The sequence below is a fragment of the Sylvia atricapilla genome, chromosome 1, assembly GCF_009819655.1.
Source record: "Sylvia atricapilla isolate bSylAtr1 chromosome 1, bSylAtr1.pri, whole genome shotgun sequence".
Lineage (NCBI taxonomy): Eukaryota > Metazoa > Chordata > Aves > Passeriformes > Sylviidae > Sylvia > Sylvia atricapilla.
This window is the reverse complement of record NC_089140.1, coordinates 50,900,668-50,923,381: the sequence shown is the minus strand read 5'-3', so window position 1 is coordinate 50,923,381 and position 22,714 is coordinate 50,900,668. Positions and strand designations below refer to the sequence as shown.

The 22,714-nt window shown below is 35.4% G+C and overlaps 1 protein-coding gene across 2 annotated transcripts in view; it reads left to right on the top strand.

The window, feature by feature from the left end:
• The window catches only part of LOC136363380 (contactin-associated protein-like 2), a 226,320-nt gene that overhangs the window by 86,110 nt on the left and 117,496 nt on the right, over positions 1-22,714 (top strand). The window contains exon 4 of one of the 2 annotated variants that reach the window (XR_010743983.1): positions 15,798-15,864. The exons of the other annotated variant lie outside the window; for it this stretch is intronic. The gene's annotated coding sequence lies outside the window, so the exon portion shown is untranslated. Of the gene's footprint in view, positions 1-15,797; positions 15,865-22,714 lie in introns of those variants that run through there. 2 annotated transcript variants of the gene reach the window in all.

Genomic DNA, 22,714 nt, shown 5'->3' with positions numbered 1-22,714 from the left:
TCAGCTTTGTTGTTATTTTTATTATTGAAAAGATATTGAGTGAGTACATAGTTTTCACTAAGAATAAGGATTTTTTGTAAAGGAGTTATATACTTACCAACTGGTTTTAGACCCTTTTTTAAAAATAAAATTTTAATACTCCTGATTCTCTTCATGTTTTAGGTGAAATAGGCAGGAATCCACTGTGTTAACTGTTTACATTTCTCTGGGAACTGAGGAATAAACTACTATTTGAGAAATATATTCTCTTCATTTACGTGAAGGGAATTTACATGGTTCTCCTTAGTATTGAAGGAAGTTGCTACAGCACAGTGGGTTTAGCTATTACAGGAAAACAAGCTCTCAGCATTTTTTTTTTCGGAATATTTTGCTACCGGATTGAGCCAAAAGTCATCCTGAAAGAAACTCAAGTGAGTTAGATAATTAACTTTTTCAAGCTGTGTGAGACTTCAGATGTTTGATACTCTTGGGTGCCTTTGGAAATACCAACCATCAGACAGGCCTAAAGTAACATTTAATTACTAGATCGATATAGGGAAATCATATGCAGCTCTACCTAGCTGAAATTATGTGTGAGCCATCTGCTCAGAATTTTTGTTGATACTGGCATGCAATTTCCAGTGAGATTATTCCAAGAAAAAGTTGCAACCCTTTACCGCATTCCCAAGTTCCTTCCATCTGCTCTACAGAGCAACATTTTCAGCTAACCAAGGACTTAGTGCATACACCTTGGAGGACAATGATTTGTGTATAGCAACAACAATTGAAAATGGATAAATTGCAATATATGCCCACTATGTTAGGACATGTGAGAATTATTTGCTTTGTGAAACCTGTCACTGCTTTTTCCCCTGAGAGGAAACTTATTTCCAATACCTTAAACTGGATATTAATGAAGGATGATACGAAACAGTTCTTGAGTTCAATATTTAATGTTGTTTTCCTTTTTTTGTGTTCACTTCAAAGAACTTAACTGGAACTTACATCATAGAAAGATTTACTAGGTTAAGAGACTTATAGACCTGGATATTTTGTCCTTTCTTTTAAGTACTTCTATTGAATTACCTTATTTTATTAAACTAATTTAGTTTACATGATGTTATACTTTTTTATAGCTACGGGAAGATTTAGAAAACATCAAATGTGATTAGAATGGTCTATGACCTGCTATTTGCTGTTTCTGGGCTGCTACTAGAATATTAGATAGTGTGCAGACCTGTTTAAACAGGACGAAGTGGTTTGATACATTAATCACTTCAGAAATTTTGGCTAGAGTTTATAAGTCTTTTGGGAATGTTGTTTTCTATCTAATGACTCCCTGACTTATCCTGTTTGGAAGGATTTTGTCTGGTATCTTGTTGTCTCTTTAGAAATGTCTCAAGGTTACCAGTGTCATATTCACTGGCTTTTAATTCTCCAGATAATTTATTACTAGGAACAACTTTTTTATTTTTTTTTCTTCCCCTCTCTTTTTCACTTTCCTTTTATTGTGGACATAGCAAGGGAGAAAATTTTCATTTTTCTCTTGGAATTTTCTGTGTGACTTTTGTTAATTTCCTCATGCCTTATCCTGCCTGGATGCTATGCCTCTGAGTACCTGTTTCCCATAACCTTATCTTATAAAGATTGCTCTATTCGCTTGCAACAGCCCATATCACCTTTATGGGTGTATTGAGAGAATGAGAAGTCATAACTCCCACCCAAGTCACTTTGTCTCAGCACTTAGTGGACATTGCTGACCTATACATTGAGGGCCTCCAACTGATATGAACACAGGAAAACATTTCTTTTACTGTAGTAAACCAAAATTCTCTTATAGATCTAATGTAATAGTATCCACTATTACATCATATAAATATAATAAAGTTTTGATGGGACACCTTTAAAAATTCAGGAAGTTGCTGATATGGAATTTTTAGAAACTCTGGAGAAAAGTTGCAGATAAGCATCAGTGCTATCCTGATGAAGCCTGTTTCCTAATCTACTCTTCTCCATGTGGAATCTGTTAAGAGAAACTGTGAAGATTTTTAAATTCATTTAGAGAAACATACTTGGGGTTATCTGAAATACCATGGCAAAATATATCTATACCAAATGCTGTCACAGCCACAGACTATATTTGTATTAAAATGTCAGAAGATCTGATAGCCTTTTAAATGTTGGAATAAGATTAACACCAAACTGGGCTAAACAGTAATGCTAGTTTAAACTACTGACTTTATCTGAAAAAATAAACAAAAAAAATAGATACTTGTGTGTCTTTATCTAATAATTTTATGTATGAAGCTATATCCTGTTTATAAGACCTTCTAAACATATTTTTGCTTAGAATCTTTGAAATCATATATTTTTTTGCAGCAAGAAAGACCTTTTATATTATTTTTAGCAGAAACATGGGATTGGGAGTTTGCATATAACTTTAAATAACATCTTTAAATGGAAAATAAGCTGGCATTCAGAAACAGATTTGATCAGATGGTAAGTTATTATTATTTTCAATCTAAGATGCTTACTTCTGTTATTGAAAGAAAGATTATATAGTTAGGCTACCTCCAGAGGCACAAGCAGAAATATTTTTAATCCATCACAGAGTATTCTAGGTAGAGAGAAGACAAAATTCCTCTTGGTGGGGTGGCAGACAGCATCCCAGCCCTGCCTTAATTCTGTACAGGCCATTAAAAAAATTGGGATAATATATGAGAAGTATGCAATGTAGCCTGATAAATAAAATTCTAAAGGATTATTTTCTAATCTGTAGTTTTTAGCCTGAGGACTACTTGTCTGCTTGTGTTAAACCATCCCATTATAAACACAGACATCTAAAGGCAGGCACCTAAACCCATTTTTTAGTTCTCAGATGGCTTGGTTTTCAAATACCTAAGTGTGCCATCATCTCACAATGAATACAATGCACAGGTCCCTAAGCCAGCCCAAAAGGCTGTACATGGTGTACTTAATTAGCTCAGCTATAACAATAGTCATAGTCATGGCTCCATGGCATCCCATCTAGGCTACCATATCTTTGTTCAGTGCATTAATTGTCTCTTAAAACTCCTAGCACAGTTATCTAGGTCACCCTTAATCCCCCCAGGAAGCCTGAAAACATGCTTAGATGATAGAACCAGAATTTTCAAAGATGATACATCTTTACAGGCTCTCTCTAGAAACACTTTCGAATGTCTAGATTTAGTCTACTGAATGTGCCGAAGCAAAATGGACAGTAGTGATTTCCTTGTGGCTTGCCAGCCCTCTTGTTTGGCTACAGTGTACGAATATACCAAAAATATTTCTGTGACTCTTATCAGCAAAGAAGGACAGCATATGACCAAAAGTCTACTTTAGAGCACTTTTATTGTTAATAGGTACTAATTTTTAATTTTATATCGCATATTGGATAAAAAGGTCACACTAGTGTAGCATAGCTAATGTCTCATTTGATAAAAGTATGGCTAGAAATAGGAGTTCCAGTGATCTCCACAAATGTAAAAAAACTCCAAGCAAGTCATGATAAATATATCTGATTTGCCTTAAATTAAATTAGAAAATGTAGAGTTACAAAGCATGAGTGTTGCTTTTAAATTAGTCATTATACATTGTTATATTAAAATACCTCTACAATATATTTGCCTATAAGTGCAGGGGGAAAACCCCAGTATCAGCACAGTCTGGGAGATGGACAGATCGAGAGCAGCCCTGGGGAGAAGGACCTGGAGGTGCTGATGGATGAGAGGTTGGACATGACCCAGCCATGGACATTCACGGCCCAGAGAGAAAAACGTGTCCTGGGCTGCATCCAAAGCAGCGTGGGCAGCAGGGCAAGGGAGGGGATTCTGTCCCTCTGCTCCTCTCTGGTAAGACCCCACCTGCAGGTCTGCATCCAGCTCTGGTGTCCCCAGCTCAGAAGGGACATGGACCTGCTGGAGCCAGTCCAGAGGAGGACACCAAGAGGGTTTAGGGGATGGAGTGCATATTTTTTGAGGAAAGGCTAATATTTGAGTTTGCTCAGTCTGGAAAAGAAAAAGCTTCAGGGTAACCTGATTGCAGCCCTTCAATACCTGAAAGGAGCCTACAAGAAAGATAGAGAGGGACCTAAACCTACTCTTGTATGTAGTGGCAGAACAAGGGGAAATGGTCCTAAATTGAAAGAGAGTAGGTTTAGACCAGATATTAGGAAGAAATATCTTAACTGTGGGGGTTGTGAGGGACTTGAATAGGTTGCCCAGAGAAGACATGGATGCCCCATCCTTCGACCTTGAGGCTAGTTTGGATGAAGCTTTGAGTAATCTGCTCTAGTGGAAGGTTCACAGCAGAGGGGTTGGAACTAAATTATATTTAAGTCTCTTCAAACCCAAATCATTCTATAATTCTATAAATGTACTTCTATACATAGCTGTTGAAAATCTGATCTATCAAGAACTTCCTTAGCTTCTTCCTAGTTTTTTCACCATGAAACTCAAGAAGTTATTCAAAGAGGTTTTGAGTGAGCTGAACCAAACAGACATGCAGAATATGCAGAAGTTCCTTACAGCCTTTTGATTCTGGATGATGTCTAAGATTTGCCCAAACAGCTAACTTGTTGAAATTAAAAGGCAAATCAACTCTAATATATTCTGTATTTGATGCATATGGCTTTTATTTATCTTTTTAATTTACAACTGGCTTCAGTTTCGGTGGTGAGATGCATCATAGGATATCCATAAACATTAGGAGACTTCAGATATTAGTTGTAAGTTAAAGGCAAATCCCATGTGATAGCACCACTAGTCTACATTTACTTTTAATAGTGCATATGAAAAGTGATTTAAGTTCTGATCCATGAAACACTCCTGTGCCAAACTTCAAATGTTAAAGTTATAAAACTAAGTGTTTTAAATTGAGTTTGCATGACCAGAGAGTATGTCCAAGTGTTGGTATAATATTTACAAAAAAAAAAAAAGTGCAATGGTTTGACTGAAATTCTTCGTGCAGTACCATATGACATGATAAAAACCTTAGTTAAGTGTTAGGCAGATGTAAAACAGGAAATGTTCTCAACTTCTTTTGATAGGCCCTGGCAAAAATGAAGCTGTGTACAAAGCTGTGGTGCTTCAGTCTGGTTCTTATTTGATGGATTTTTAAAAAAGTTTTTGGTTCTTTCTTAGTTAATTAATTTTTTAAAAAATTAATTATTATTTAACTAAACTGAAAGGTACTTCTGTCATGCAAGCTCTTAGGTTGAGACAGCTACACACTGCAAATATTAAAATCCTTATACAGGGTGATGGTCATAGACAGTGCTTTGTTTTTCTCTGTAATATGCCCTGTAAGTATTTGTGTTTGGCAAAACAGATGGGTTTGTGCTAGCACATGAAAGGCATGGTTGTGGCAATTTAGGTGAAACCAAAGCCCTTTTCTGTACTACTTCTGTTGCCTGGGAGGTGTGGTATGAACAGAGCAGAGCTTGTAAAAGTTGTCTCCCATTTGCCACTTGGTTCATTAGGTTATCGCTCTGCTGAAGATGAAGTTAATTATCTGGGAGCAAGTGGTGGTTGAATCAGTGAGCATTCACTTCCATGTATATTTTTTGGCTAGTCCGTATATAGAATTGTACTTTTAGCCTCTGGCTCTCCCTAGAGAATTGGTATTTGCTTACTGGGGAGACTGGAGACTGAGATTTGCAAAAAAGAAAGTGAGACAATGCATTGTGGGAGGCTGGCAATTTAAGGCCAAGAGACTGACTTGAAAATCATACAGTTGCTCAAGTAAAATCACAAAAAAAGATTTACTTCACAAATATATGTCATTTGAAGTCCCCTTAATTCCAGAAAATTGACTCCTTCCTTTATGAAATCACTTCCCATTCTTTTTTCTGATATTGAAATATAAAATTTAAAAAAAGGTAAAAAGAAGAAAACACCCTAATTTCTTTACAATGTATAAACTCTGATCAGCTTGAGAGGAGAAATTCATTTTACGGGAAAATTTGACTATACTGCTGCTGATGCTCTGTGGCTGTACAGATAATTTCAGCCTGAAAGATCTTAATCTGACACCTTTCATGGGTGGTAAATTGACATCTAAAATATGAAAAAGTTGGACTTGGGCTAAAGAACACTCCATTGTACTATTTATTAAATTTTCTTCTTACCATGTATTTTTTACTTTTTAAAAGTATCCTCAAGCTACTTAAGATAGTGAATAGCACATTGCTTACTGGCACAGATCTTATTCAAAAAGGCGTATAAAAAAGCCCTTACCTTTTAGATTTAATTTAACTCCTATTAGGTTCAATAGAAAGCATGAAGTAAAATGAGAGCAAATATGTGCTTAACATTTTTCTGAACAGTAGTGCTTTTGTATCATCATACAGACTGTACTCTCAGCAGTATTTGTTAAAATTGTTTTTATATAGCAATTTGTTAAAAAATAGTTGCTATTTTAGTTGTGAGAGTATTTTTCACTACTTTTTATAATGTATGTTCTTATGCACATAGATTATGAGTTAATATTTATTGAAATCTGTTTTAGGAATGTAAATGAAAATAAAAAAAAACTGTGTAAGTTTTCTGAACTGCAATATAGCAGTGTTAGATATAACAAACATGTTCAAGTGAAGCATTGATGTGGATTAATAGTACTGTAACTCTAATTTCTTGTGGACAAATAGTAGAAAACGTGCTTTAATTTGTTTCCAGTCTCTCAAATGTGTCTATTACATTGCTTCTACATACATAAATTTAACTAAATTGACATCTTAGAAACTCACAAAGCTATAATAAGATTTTTATTTGTGCAATTACACACCGCAAAACCTGGTTCATATTGATCTTTAAAACCTTATGTGAAACCATTTCTCCCAACTCTACTTGAATTCAGCATAAAATACCACAACAGAGGAATAAGTCTTGACTGCTGTAAAGACTTGTCTTAGCTATAGTAAAAACTAGTTTGTGTGCTTGGTGATATCCTTACCAGCCATGATCAGCTGAAAATGATAATTTTTATTTTTAAATAATGGCACAAATGTCACTGGCTGTACTGGATTCTGGATAGTGTTAAATGCCTTTTTTTTTTTTTTTTTTTTTTTTTTTTTTTTTAATTAGCGCTTTTTCCAGTGTGCTTAGTTAAAGAAATGCTTGGTGAGCATTTGTCTGTGGATTCATCCTAATGAGACCACCCACAGGAGGAAATTCTTCCTGTTTGGAGGATTAGATGCACTGTCAAAATTGTAGGAAGTGCCAAATAATTGTTTTGTAAACTGTTTTTGCAGAGCATTATTCTGACTTTGTCTTGCGAATTCAGAAAACTTTAAAGTATAATAGGTTTCTTACTCTCAGATCCAGCCACTGAAAGTACTAGAAGAAAGCTTATACAATGAATCAACATTATTCTGAGGTTTGTTTATTTTCTTGCTTAGATTATAAACTAAATAAATTCTAGGAGGAAGTTACTTTTAAAAAAATAGGAAAGTGTATATTTCTAGAAAGAATAGCCACAAACTTTTCCAAATCCAGCCAATTGCTTGTACAGAACAATTTGCAAAGCAAAATCTTCTTAAACTTTGAAACATTTGCATTGACTGGATGAAGAGGAGAAATATTCTGTTCATCTCATAATTTCTTGACCTTAGTTATTTCTTTCTTTTGAAATATTTAGAAAAATGTGACCAGACTCTGATCTGATCTCTATACTTTGTTACAGTATTTCAGTGCTCAGGTAGAAAAAAATTGGTGCCATCTGAGGGTAGATTGAGTCTTTTTAAGAAAAAATAAAGCAAATGAAAAAAAACCCTCCACAAAACAACAACTACAACAAACCCCTCACACACACACAAAACAGCAACAACAAAAAGCACAAACCCAACTTTTCAGCTTTGATTTCCATGTAATAGATTTACTGGAAACCTAGTATAATTTTGTACGCACACTTTTCCTATTCTCATCAAGCTAGCTTCTTTAATTCATGACAGATTTTGCTGAAGTACCAGAGAGATAGAAAAAAGGGTGGAGAGGAGGAAGAGCACTGTTGGACAAACATACTTAGGATGTGCCTCTCTAAAGCAGCATTTTCAAAGTAATAAAGTGTTCATATTCATAAATTGAGTAAGTCCCAGTGCTTAAAGAAATAAGGCAAAGCTGCTGACGCAGCACTGTTGTTAAATTTCCTTAGAGAAAATGAGTTCTGGTTGGGGTAACTGTAACACAGGCTTAAGACTTTTGATACTTAGAGATCATGATAACTACACTCAGACTTTTTTTTTGTTGTTTAGATATAAAAAAGATGAGTAAGCATTTTACCTCAGCAGAGGTAAGGGCCTAGGTTAATATTTAGTTAACACTGGAATAGTAAAGCAGAGGCAAAATTCTCTCAGTGTATAAGGGAATAAAGAAAATATATCAACATTGTATTGTGTTAGACAATAAGACCATGAGAATTCTGCAGATACTACACAGTTAAAAAATTACTATGTGTAGTTAAAAAAAAAGCTAAATATGTTTGTTAGCTTAAGTAGAGAGAAGGGCGATGTAACCCTGTCAGCCTCTACTGTTTAATCAGCAGAAACAAGCCAGGAGAGAAAGAATTCCTTGTGCATGAAAGCAGATGTTAATGATAGATCTCAAGCTGAACTCTCTAAGAGCTTTTTGACATATCCATGCTGTCTGTGTAAGGTTAAAGAAAAACCCACAAAACGCCCCCCCACCCCCCCCCCCCAAAAAAAAACCTGACAGTAAAATAGATCAATAACAAGAGGGTTTTTTTTATGATCTTACTAGACAACCTATTGATTAGATCTTTTCCCCAGATTTCATTCAAGTTTGTGCCTAGTGGAGTTTTTTTATTATTGCCTTTGTTGTTTAGCATGAAGTTACTGACAGGTATGTTAGTTTGAATGGCTTTCAGATTTATTATTCTACCATTATTTTCAAGGTTAGGTTGATAGAAAACTATTAAATACTGCTCCTTTCACTGATGAAGACCCAAAGTCTAGAGATACTGTGTCACTTCAGAATAGAATTCCTTTGAGCACCAAGTGCTCTACAATATAGTTTCTGCCCAGAAATGACTGATAAAGACTGACAAAGTCTTCGTCCTTTTCAGGACTTCTGTACCACGACTTGTCCTGACACAAGTTGCCACTAAGGGGCTAGAATCCTGCTCATATAGCTAGATTTTAATGATGAAAGTGACTTATTTTTTGTTTTAGGACATAAAAACTGATTCATAGCATCCTAGCTCTCACATATACAATATTTTTCCTGTCTTTAGACTACTTGATATGTGTAAGGAATATCTTGGGACTGAAAGGGGAGATGAATACATAACCTGCTTATTCTTAGCATCTCTGGCTCTTTTATGAGAACTGGTGAATTTATACATCTGATGTAAATCCTTTGACATACTCTGCAGTGGAGAAATTTTCTTTAAGTAATGGTGCAGACTCCCTTCCCCCCCACTAGAACTATAGCTGGAAGAGCCATAAAATCCAAAATTATTGTGATTTAAAAGTATTCAAGTACTGTTGTCATAGTTTGAAGGTCAAAAAGCCTTAGTCTTTGAAATCTGATTTTAAAGACTAATTAGTTCCTGAATAAGGGATATAAGCATTAATATTGTAGTTAGAGCACACAGTTCCTATTTATCTAAAGACTGCAATTTCTATACAATGACCTGTGATACTTATCACACATGCATATGTAAGTACAGTAAATGCAAAGAGCTGAAGAGATACATTAGCTAAAGGAACATTAAATTTTCATCCTATCAATAACTCGTGAAAACATGCCATGTCATACAAAGCAACTGGTTAAAGCAAATCAAACTACTAATAAAGGTAAAAAAACCCCAAACAAACAAAAAAAACTGAGGTACTGCTGCTTTAAAGTACAACACTTGTAGGAAATTTGCATGTATCAACACTGGCCCACTCCCTAGAAACAGCAGAGAATAAGTGGGTAGTTTGCTCTCTCTGAAGAGATGCTTAAGAGGAGTTCATGACTTCTTCTTCTGAATAACATTCAACTCTATGCCTGATTTACCAAGGGAAGGTAAAACTGTTAAAGGTAAGCAGTGCTCACTGCTCCTTTCTGATCAAGGTATCTGCATGAAGTCACCATTTTTTCATCTGGCTATACTTAACCTCTAGTTTGCTTGGTTTGGTTTGATTTTTTTGTTTTGCCTTTTCTTCAGAGGTGTTATTATACACACTAGAGCCACATCTTCTATAAACAAAATCTGCCCTTGATCTTTCCCCTAGGTTGAGCCTACTTTCCTGCTGTCAAACAAATGATATTGGGTGTAATGTGCCTGAGTAAAATGTAATGGATTCAGCTTGCTGCCAACATTATTTTCTTGTAGCAATTTTCATTGACTTTTCTCAGATTTTTTTCTGTATTCTCTCTGCATTGGAGATAAGAAGAGACTTCAGTTACTTTGGGGTTTTTTTAAACTCTTCAGAAGATTTTAAACAAACCTTTTTTCACAGGGAAAGACGCACACAAAAAAGGATTGTGAGCAATTTTATTCTAGTGTCTTGGTGTTCCTAGCCTGAATACCAGGGAACTTTCCTACTTTTTTCTTTCCTTATCTCTGCTGCCTTCCAGCATTAAAGTGTAATGGAGTACTTTCAAATAGGAAAATTGAAATTTTCAGTTTTGTGGAGACATTTACTGAATATTCATACTTCATAATACAATGAGCAGCTAAGGAGTTGCTCCAAAATGTGGTTGTAGGGACTAAATTATGCAGTATCTAATTATCTAATTATGCAGTAATCTAATCAGTAAGGGTGGACCTTACACCTTGAAGCATTTAAAGGGTAAAGCAGGAAAATAGTAATACATAAGGGGTTCAATGTGATACTTGAAATGGTCATTCTTTCTTGCTATAAATTCTATTTTTTTTTTTTTTTCAAATAATGGCATTATTATGCTGAACAGAGTGCATTATAGAGCATGGCTCAGCATGAAAATATTTTGATCTGTTTAAAAACCTGTGTGTGTGGCAGAGAGACAGAAAAAGTAAATTTCCCTAACCTCCTTAAGAGGAAGACTTGTAGAATTAGTGGCCGAGTCAAGGAGATGTAATAGCAATTTCAGTTGTTCTAATAATGTTAAAACACTTAATGTTAATAGACAATTTTAAATGTTATAGGTACTAAAGGTTTTTCTGGTATACTAATTTCCTTGTTATCATTGTCTCTTTGCTCATTGTTGAAAGCTGGAGCCCAAAGAACTATGTTATCATAAAAAACAACAACAAAAAAATCCTATTACAAATATTATAGAAGATTTTAGAAATACATTTATAGAAGATAAAGTTTTTGGATGTTGTGTTTGTAAAGATGGATGTCCCAAGTATTTGCTATACCAATCCCGAAAAGTTTTGCTGTACACAATGGGTAATATTTTAAGTTTAATATGTAATATTTTTAAGAGGGTTTTTTTTTTTTTTTTTGCAATAAATGGTGTTTTCTTTTGTCTTTCATTTAAAAAAGAATCATACTAGGCTTTCTTGGTAAGCTGTGTAAGAATTAAGTTGTGAGTTCTGAAGTTTGAGATAAATGCAAATAAGAATATTTGAATGCAAGTTTGAACTTCAGCTTTGCACTGAAATTCAGCTTTACATGTAGTAGCAGTCTATAGTCTCCAGAGTGACATTTATCTTCCTTAATCATGACATTACCTCCTTCCAGCAATTTTTTGCATTGCTTACTATGCATCTTTTGGCCAATTCAAGAAATTAGTCTGGGGGGTAGCACTCAGGAAACCATTAAGTGACTAGTGTGTAACAAGTGTATTGCAGAAAAAATTATATTGTGCTACTCATTACAGGTTATACAGTAATGCCTAGTGCAGAAAGTAAGTTGCAAGGGGAGTGCAACTTTCAGGAATTTTTAGTGCAAGACCTGACAATTGGTTCACATTCTTTTCACCTAGCTATAAACACCAGTTCTTGCGAAACTGAGAAACAGAGGTGTCATTTGTTTTTTCTCACTCTGTTCTTCATATCAATCTCTCCTGATTTCACTCTTCATTGTATGCTATTGCCTTTTCCTTGCCCTGTCTCCCTCTAGCAATCACAGCCAGTTTTCCCTTGGTCCATAGTGAGCAGGCTGTGTTAGATCTGGTTCACCTTCTGCATTAATGTAGTCACAGAGCTTTTGAGTAACAGCTGCCTGTTTTCCCATAGCAGGATATGTCTGATATTTCCCTATCATACCCCCTTGTCAGCCAGCCTCTCATCAAATCAAGGCAGCACCAGTGCATCTGCTCAAGATGGCAGATATGCTTCCCATCTCACATGTGCTTTAAAGGGTAAGGAAAATTCAATGATCAGTCTCAATGTGCTACAGGTTCGAAAAATTCTTAAGCAAAGCCGAACTGGATGATTTTTAACTGAGCATATAAATCTGACTTCTTTGTTTTTCCTTCTCTAATGACATATCCTGTGTCTGTCTTCCATATCTTAAAGTGACAGGACCCTGAGACCTGATATGATTTTATCTCATGTAGTCATTGTAACTGGTGCCATTGTCATATCTGTGAAACATCATTCTTGGCTTATGTTCCACTGGGTTTTTTTTGTAATGCAGTAATAATCTGTGCACACTCATCACTCGGAATAGTGAACATTGTGGACTGTAGTTTGAACTGTTCATTTCAGAGGAGTGTAATCTGCAGATGATGTTGTCTCTGTGCTGCTGTATCACAGAACACTTTTTAACTGTAAGAAAATATAGTCTTACATTAGGACTGTTTCATTTGCTGAGGATAGGATGACTTATAAAGCCACAAACTAAATCCTTAGCAGCAGAAATAGCACCAATATCTAAAGCTGTAGGAAAGTGTTTTGAGACCAGTTCACAATATTTGACTGGAGGCAACTCAGCTAAAAATGGAATTATTTTTGATATATTGTAATGCAAGCCGCTAGGGAAACAAAATAATGCAAGTACAATGATAACATCACGATGGTAAGAGTCAGAGTTCGTGTTTTATCACTGATAATAAAAAGTGCATGTCACATAGCCTCTCATTTTACTCTTGTCTCTCTGAAGTTATCTGATCACTGGAGTCATTGTAGGAAATCAATCTGTACACTGCTGACTGCTACTATTGGCATTATCCCTATCAAGTATCTCCACAAGGCCAGTAAATTTAACCCCATTTCTGTTGACCAAATAAGAGGGAGCATAACTATGAAACACTATGGAAAAATGCTTCAATACCTGTAGTCTGTTTCTTCCTCTCACCCCAAAAGCAAACCTTTTATGTCTGGTCTTTACCTGTTTAGGTGCTACTAATGTAAAAGCACTTTTGCTCTGTGCTTTCTAACACTAGTTTGTGAAAATACTGCCTTTTAGTCATCTCAATCTGCAAAAGATGTAGTGTGTGGGAGTTGTTTGGTGGCAGGGTTATTTTGATGTCCTTTAGATAGACCCTTTATACAATAAATGAACTAAGACATCACTGCCGGAATACATCAAACAGTCCTACTCAGAAATCCCATTTTACCAGCCAAATAATTGGCTTGAAAAATGACTTCCAGAGATTTTCACTGTAATCTTCATAAAATGAGCCTTTGCTGATGCTATGGGAGAGAGTAGGGAGGACAATGAGGCTTGCTGCATGCACTATGCTCTTTATATGGCTCTTACTGGTATTAAGTCAAACTTTGTCAGCAGACTGTGACTAAAATAATGAAACCTCCTGTGACTTCAGGTGTAGCATCTCTTGGGATTCTTATGGTGTTATATTATCAAATAGAAGAAAGAAGAGGAAAATACCTGTAGACCTAAAGGCAACTTTGCAGAAGATAAGTAAATTTTGAATAGATAGAATTAATAGAAATTTGAATAAAGAAGTGTTTAATGCATCTGTTGCACATATAAAAATCTAAGTTATTGTCGAGGTATTCACTTAGTCCTGAGCTGTCCTGATTAATTCTCTGTTTTGATCTCCCAGGTTAAGAGTTCATTATTCTTTTACTGGAAAAGGAATGTAAAACATTGATTATGTTATTCTTGAAAGTATCTCTTTAAAGATGTACAGATTATTTCATGTAATGTACAGTCTCAATTTCCAACTTTAAATTATTTTGTAATGACATGTTCTTTTGTTAACCTCCTAACTTGAAACTATTTGCTGTTGAATGATAAGTCTTCAGAAGTTTGTACTGTGTAATTGGGCTAGGCATAAAGTTTGTGAAAAGAAAGATTTATTTGGATCCAGATTTGGATCATATTTCTTAGCTGAGCCTTGTGTTTGTTGCATTAGGTGAAATCTTCTCTTTTATGTCTTATATCACTCAGCACTGTGACCTTTATGTAATAATTTTAGTCTCGATTGTCCTACATAAACTGAAAGCATTAGGAAAGAATGGAAGATTCAGGATTTATTCTGAAAGAAATTAGCTAAAGCAGCTGTTCAGTTATAGAAACAAAGAAGTTGGTTGAGATTAGGTCGTTGAAATGCTAACAACCCTTATTCAACAGGGAAATCTTATTCAAACTACAGCAGACATGTGATAGCCTTTGGGAAGAAATTGGGGAGAATTAAGAAGAAAATTCTAATGCTGTATTCAGAGAAACCATATGAAGCTTTCAAAATAACCTTTTGATCTGAGAAAAAGCTACATGATCTGCTAATACTAATTGGAAAAGACCCATTTTTGGCCTGAAGAGCAAGAACTTTAATTAATAGTGTCAAATGATGTTTCATTAAAAGTCTAATATTAATGAGAAATTTTAATATTCCTAAGTATCACAAGAGCATAAACAGAAGCAAGAGTCTAGAAAGATGACTGGAAAATTCTGCTTCTGATGGCTTGTACAGGAATAGACCTGAACTCAGGATTTTAATGCTGGATTGCAATTGCCTTTTAATTATAGATGGGTCTTTAAGTAGCTGTTGTATTTTTCTTGCTTGTGGGATGCACTGATGGAAAACACAGTTGTTGGTGGGATTTATCATTTAGGAATTATATGTTGGTATTGACCACTTACAAGGAAAAGATATTTTCTGATTGAAATAATGATTTTTCAAGGCTTTTTCCGAGCTATTCATACACATGTTGCAAAACAGCAACTAAAGGGGCAGACTATACTAAAAAATATTTTTACTAACATTCACTGAGTGAATTTGATTTATGGGAGACATTTTGACCCTGAACGTGAGATGGAGCATTCAGTACAGGACAGGTAATTGAAGAGGGAATCTGACATTAATCTTTTAAAAAGGAAAGTTTTTCTTGCACTAAGGAGAAAGATTCAGTTCCCTGTCTAATACATCCCCATGGGGTTTATTGCTTTGTCATGTTTTATGCCCTGTGTTGTTACCTCTGCACTTGTTCATGTTGGACAAATCTCAGAAACAACATGGACAATATTTGTGCCAAAATAAATATTCTGGAAAGATCGTACCAACGACTAGATGATTCTTTCCAACAAAAGAATACAGCAAGAGGGAAAAAATACTGCAAATCTGTTCATATACTACTGAAGACAGATGTAACAGATTCATGTAACTTAGACTAGAAAGGACAGCTCATCAATTGCTGCACAACCTGAGGTTGGACTCCATTCAGAAAGATGCTACATACTAGTCTCATTTATTTGAGGGAACTTGAGAGTCTTTAAACACCTTTCACCAAAAACTGCCACCAAATGACAGTAGTAAATACATGTTAAGCATGTAAAAACAATTTAAAAAATGTCACAGCAGTTTAAAACCTGCAGTCAATTTGAGATGCTTTTCTGATAAAGCACAGTCAAAATGGTCTTTGTGAGTCACTGCCATTTCTACTTTTTCAATTTGCAGAGGGAAATCTGAAGTCAGATGACAGTAGTTCTCAGATCTACTACCACCATTTACAATCATATGTGTTGCTTTGCTTGTTTTTGACTTCTTGATTCAGCAGGAAGTTGTTTGTCATATAACCTGAGCTGTTCACTAGCACTTAAGTTGAGCTTGGAGCCATACGGGGATGTGTAAATGCTGAACAGAATGTTTTAGAATTTTTTAAAAGCCTCCAAGCATACACTGTAAAGAAGAGTAATATTTATTTTTGTAGACAAACTTTATCAAACTAATAATTTTACACATGAACCTGTGCTTTAAAATTAAATTATTATTTCAGAATCTTCTCTCAGACTGCACAAAATATCAGTATTACATTTGGGGGCTAATGATAGGGAAACATCTATTTATTTATTTGACAGTCAAAACATTTCCTGATGGTCTATATGATGTTTATAATAAATGAAGTCACCTTTTACAATCTCAGGTTGGTTCATTCATAGTTTATGGAATGATAGCTCTGTGAATCTACAGGACAATTTTTATTCTTCATTTATCTGTCAAAATAAATTTCATAATTGCTATAACTTTAGCAAACAGCATTAATAGCTAATCATCCATTTAAATTTTTCCACTATGGTAAAGGAGATTTGTGCTCACATTTGAGTTTTTTTACTTAAGTGAGTTATACTGTTTAGTATTAGTCATCCTGTCATTTCTTTTTTAGAGACATCTAAGTAAGTTGAGGTTATGTACCTTAGAGAAATGGGCATTTAGCATCTGCAAATTGCTTTTTTTTCATATCCAGTCAGTAAAAGAAGGTATAGAGAGAAGGGTCACAAATGATGATGGGATTATATGATGTGAACAGAAATGATGCAGTTACCCAGCAATCCCTCTTACTTGGGGAAATAATGCTCCTTCCACATGGACTAACACTTTTTTATAACATGTGAAAGTTTCAGACCACTGATTGAAATGCACAGTAGAGGAACACAGATTACTTTCCAAAGTTTAGGTTTTTACTGTTCACTAGATTTGAGAACTCAATTAACAAGCAAGCTCTCTCCTACTTTACCCAGGACTCCATGTCCTACCAGTCTTGTGGTCAAATGCTTGACTAGGAACATCAGCAGAAAGTTATCCTGGAACTAAGTATGGATATTTTGGATATGGCTTTCAAGTGTTTTTCCTCCACAATCAAAATGACTGGGCAACATGGAAAACTAGTGGATGTGGAATATCATGATACATAGGCTAGTCTTTCTATGGAGACAGATGCAAAAAGGGAGCAAATTTTAACTTTGAGATATGTTGCTTCTCATAACTCTTATTTCTCTAGAGACTTTCAATTTGCTTGTTTTTAAGGCTTTCCTACGACAGCATCTCTGGGCTACAAAGTTTTTGTGGAAATCTAAAATGTTCCCTTTTTTACCGCTTTCAGTGGAAAAGGTAGATTAACTCAAGGTGTGGAACATATCAATTACCAGTCTAGCTTGAAGAAAATGGGGAAGCTGATTTTCCTCGTGTCAGAAGTTGTTCATTGTTACTCATTTAGAATGTGAGTACAATAATCTTAATCCACCAATATGAATAGTATTATAATGAAAAGCAGAAGCAACAGTTACAGCACTACCTGCTATAGAAGCACAGAACAAAATCTTTCCTGTTCTTCTGAACCACTTTCCTTCCAAAAAAATATTACCAGATAAGCAAACAGAAAATCACACCCAAAGACATGCTTTTTTGTCAGTCTTTTATGTCGACAGTTGTTCTGCAGTTTTGTGGCTTCACTGAAGGAATTGTGATGTAATTAACAGCTCTTTGAAGCAATTTCTTCTAAATCTCTTTACTTCTTAACTGTTTTCACTACAACATATGATCTGTAACCTTAATGGCAATTTTTCTGCAATTTCTGTCAGAAATGCTACTTAGTAATGAGGCTTAATAGCTATGCAGTGCCTGACTGGGTTTCAACACAGCTGGAAATTATAATTTTGTTTCTATGGATGTGAAATTCCCATTTTCCTCAAGAGTAATGAGAGAGGCTATGATGACCTCTACGTCAGTAGCATAAACCAGCTGTCATGTGAAAACTTACTTCTGAGCACAGGCATGATCTTTTGGAAATATTTGGAAGTTTAAACTTGAGCTCAGGCAGTAGCCAACACGCCCTCTGCAGTGTACAGTACTGATAACGGCCCAAAGCCTTCTGTCACTTAAACAGAATATTATATCACTTCTTTATGACAATCTTTATTTAAAGAAATCCAGTAAACCAATGTCTTCAAATCCTTCACAGATGTTATCTTGAAATCCTTCAGAGATCGTTTATAAACTCTTGATGTATTTACACTGGCTCTGACAATACCAGATTTAATATACCTTCAATCCTGGTCCCTGGAATTCCAGTTCCCTGGAATTTTGTGTTTTATGCATCCATTTTTAGGCTTGATTACTATTTTATGAGCCAGTTGTCCATTTTGATTATAAAAGCTTTTCATTCTGGTGTTACTTGCAGCAACCACCATGCCCACCATGTCAAATGCTGGGGGAGCAGGAAAGGAAGGCAGGCAGGGGTAGCAGTTTTAAGCCTTCTAGGTGTTGTAAAGTGCACAAAAACATTTTTTATCATCTGTTGATGTAGCAAAAGATAAATACTATTCAGTGCTCATCCAAATGAATAGAACTTAATTAAGAGAATCAGAAAGTTAATCGTTGGATTACCAAAGGGTAAAATACAGTAGAGATGCATATTAACTGTGCACAGCTCAACACATGATTAAATTGAGCAAAACCCTTTGTCAGACAGGTTTTAATAGTTTACACTGTCTTTCCTTTTTTCCTATGATCTAACAAGTTCATTATTCTGCTAAAATAATAATATTAATAAATGTATATACCTGGTAATGCTTAATTTGTGCATTAAGGTTGGGGTTTCATAGAGACCAACTTGCACTGTAAATAGTTTGAGAATTCAAATGCAGAGAAAATGGATTAAAAATAGAACAGTGAATATCACCATCATGGTTACATGGAGACTATTGGTGAGTTGGAATGTTCAATGTAATTAGAAAACGATGACTCTTCTCGCTCAAGTAACTGAAAGCTTCTGTCTTTCCTTTGTCACATAAAAGTATCTATTGTACTAGAGGATTACAGAATTGTTTTGCGGCAGCAAATAAATACTTGAGGAGGTGTCACCTAAGACAGTCCAAACACCTTCCTCATAACAAATTTCCATGAAAATACCTTGGCAGTTTAGACCAATTTGCCTTGGTAGCTAATTATGAACCACCAAGTTATATTGGTGAAGGTTTGCTAATGCACGTCTTCCCACTTGATTCAAATTAATTTCTTGATGAGACAGTCTAAATTCATGCGTTCTGCAAGGGCATTTTTGTTTACATTTATATCTGTTGCCCATCAGAGTTTCTGATTCTATATAAGAATGACAGGAAATGACAAGGAACAAGTAAGATTAAAATGAGGAGTTACTTGAAACCCTCAGCCATGAATAAGTATAACATAAAACATCTGGTTGTAGTATGATTTCAGTAGCCTTGATGAATCTCATTTATAGTTCTGTTTTTCTCCCCAATGAAAAATGCACAGCATTAGGAAACTGAGAATCTTTATATCTTCTGTTTCTGATCACTGGGACTACCACAAGCACCAGTTGGAAGTCGTCTACCTATAACTGGTTCCTTTCAGTGTAAAAGGACAGAGAATGGTAATAGCATGGTAGCAGACCAGTTGTTTGAAACAGACTCCCCTCTCCTTTCCCCAAAACATTCCTGAAGCACGGAGCAAGTTGAAAAAGGACAAGTTTTAATCCAGTCCTAAGCTTTCTACATAAACAAGGTAAAATTTCACTAAGCATTGGTAAATACCAGACTTTTGTTGGGGCTGGAATAAAGCCTCATAAAAGATGTCCAATAAATCTGTTTGTGTGTCTTTGCTAAAGACTTATTTTATATGATAAATGCACCAAATAGACTTGTAAACCATAGTAAGGAAAGTAAATGTGCTGTGCAGTACAGTGGTGGTCTCTTGATGTGAGTTTGTTTCAGGCATATGAACAAAGCAATATACACGTTCCAGGCAGGGGGTTGTTATTTGCATTTTCCATGCCAGTTGAAAATAAATGATGAGATAAAATCTTAATAATAGCAGAATGGCAGGTTATTTCTTATTTTGCTTAAAAAAAACCCCAATAAAAACCAAAAAATACTTGGTTCTCTGCACAGGCATGTATTGGAATCTGTCTCCATTCATAATTCAAATGGGTTCTGAATTTTTCTCTTGTGGGCAGTGTCTTGTATCAAAGGGATTTTGCAAGTAATTTGGTATGATTCAACCAAGTTAATGGTCTCTGTTCCTATGAGGCAAAACAAAACTTTAGCAAATTTCTCCAGAGAGCCCAGATATTTTGCTAGTTCTGAGAAACTAAGTGTATTGATTGAGGCTGTTTAGGAAATGCTCCTCTCAGCTCAAGGATCAGAAAGGGAGGGAACAACTAAAACTGCAACCTTATAATTTTATCATTTCCATGTATAGAGCAGATTTCAGGAGTCCAGGGTTGCCTAGAGGCAGATCTGGACTTAGTGCAGACAGATATAACATTATTTATATTAAAACACTAATTTTTATTGTCAAGAAAGTGATCAGCAAAAGAAGGGGTGCTCTCCTCCTTTTCAGCCATTTTTAACTTGCACCCTGATTCAACTTCCAACTGAAACAGAGCTTTGTCCTAGTCCTGGTTTTGGCTGTCCTTTATTGCCCAGGGCAATTTTTGCAAAGGATTGTAGCCTATGCACTCTCCATCATCTTGGTAGCCTATAGCTGGATGATGTTTCTTCACCTGGGTGCATAGAACCCTTGCTACCTGAAAGCCTCAAGCCAAGTCCTAGGCATACCTTTCTCGTGTTGATCAATAGTGTTATTATAAAGACCATTTTCCATGCATAAAACAAAAAAACAATTGAAAGTGTGTCTTCCCATAAGCCTGTTTCTGCATTGAACTCCTCTGTGCTCAGTTTTTCCACAGTTTCTGCATGAAAATTATGGTCATAATTTCTATTCATAGTCCTGTTTATTCATTCAATTATTCTGGGTTTGTTTGTTGTGTTTTGGTTGTTTTAGGGATTATTTACTTGGTTCTTTAGGTCTCTCTTTTGTTGTTGTTGTTGTTGTTGTTGTTGGGCTGTTGGGTTTTGGAGATTTTTGTTTGATTGGGTTTTTTTGTCTGGTTGGGGATTTTTTGGGTTTTGTTTTGTTTGGATTTTTGTTTGTGTAGGTATTTTACTACTTAGCTGTTGGAAGAACTTTCCAAGAAAAAGCATACCAATACTTGTGTATGTTTCAGAATTCAAAGGTATTGCTGTAATGAATAATAGTAAAGTTTTGGTACAACTTCAGAAATCAATAGCTTCTTTAGGAAGAATAAGACAAAATTAGAGATAAACAGATTTCTGTTGTAGGTTAACCTATAAAAGTTATATTGCATCATGTTAACAAGGAAGCTACTACAAATTTTGCAGTTTGTTTCTAAGTGCCAGTGTAAGTTCATGAAAACTCTTGGAGGCCTTTCATAGAGAGTTGGTTAAGTCCTACAGGTAAATTTTGAGTAAGAATGCAAATTATTCTTTATTTGATATGTTTGGGATTTGGGGGGGGAACATCTCTTTTGACTTCTCTTTGTGAGCCCTTCATGCATATACATTTCATCCATGCATAGAAGAAGTTGTGTATTTACTATATTATGATTTGACAGGTCTAGTTCACCAGCTATTACCAGGCTCAATATAAGAACATATTTCCTTGGGAGAGATTGAAAGAACAATAACACTGAAACTACTGTTTCTTCTAATATGAAACTTGACTGATCTATTATTGGATGGGTATTATAGGATTAATATATTAATATATTTTTAATTGGGGAAATTCAATCATAAGCACTATGAGTACCCAGGCGAACCTGTTATAATGACATTCTTCTGCAGAACTGAAGTCCACTGCCCTTTCTTAGCTGGTAGTCATTTTTCCTAGCACTGCTCTACAAATACAGCAGCAGTCCAGGAGGAAAAGGTGGGAGATACTTCAGGGAGCTATTTTCAGGCCACTGGGCAGGAAACCAATGCTAGTATTGTCACTAAGGCCAGGTCATCTGTTGGGTGTGGTGGGCACGCATGTTCAGAGCATGAAATTAATTCTTGCATAAAAAAATCTTTTTCCCTTTTGCCCAACTACTTGGCTACACATATAGCAAGGACAGAATAAAAATCATCATTTCGTTCTTGTAGGTAGAATAATTTGGATTATCCTGGCAGTGTAATAATCTTGAGATCTGTTTTCTCCCTTTCAGAGCTCTTTTTCATGAAAGATGAGTACAAAGGCATTTTGAGTATAGGACTGAATTGTATGAGAGTTTGAAAGGACATAATTTTCTTAAAGGTGAGACTGCAGGATTTTTTTAAGGTGTTCTTTTATACCATCTTGCTAATTACATTCTTACCTCACTGAGCTAAGGTAAGTACAGATAGGATGCTTGTGACCACTTTTGTGACTTTTTTTCTTCCTCAAGCAAATTGCCAGATTCAGAAAGCACCAAGTTTCATCAAACTTTTAAGAAAACGAAAAGTTTGTCATAAATGTCACAATACCTAATGAAATTGTTTCCTCTCACAGATTCAACAGGCATCAGCTGGCTCACAACAGAAAAAAATTCCCATAGACTACCTGAGCTTTAAGCAGATTCTTAATTTTGATAATTACTGGCTTTCTAACCATATTCCTGCAAGCACAGAAGACTGCCTTAGTGCTGTTTCTCAATACCAAAGTAGCTGATTATATTTGATTTTCTGTAGGCAGTAAATCAGATCATCTGAGGATGCAGAAGACTTCTGTAGCTAGTCTATCTCCCCTAAAGAAAAGAC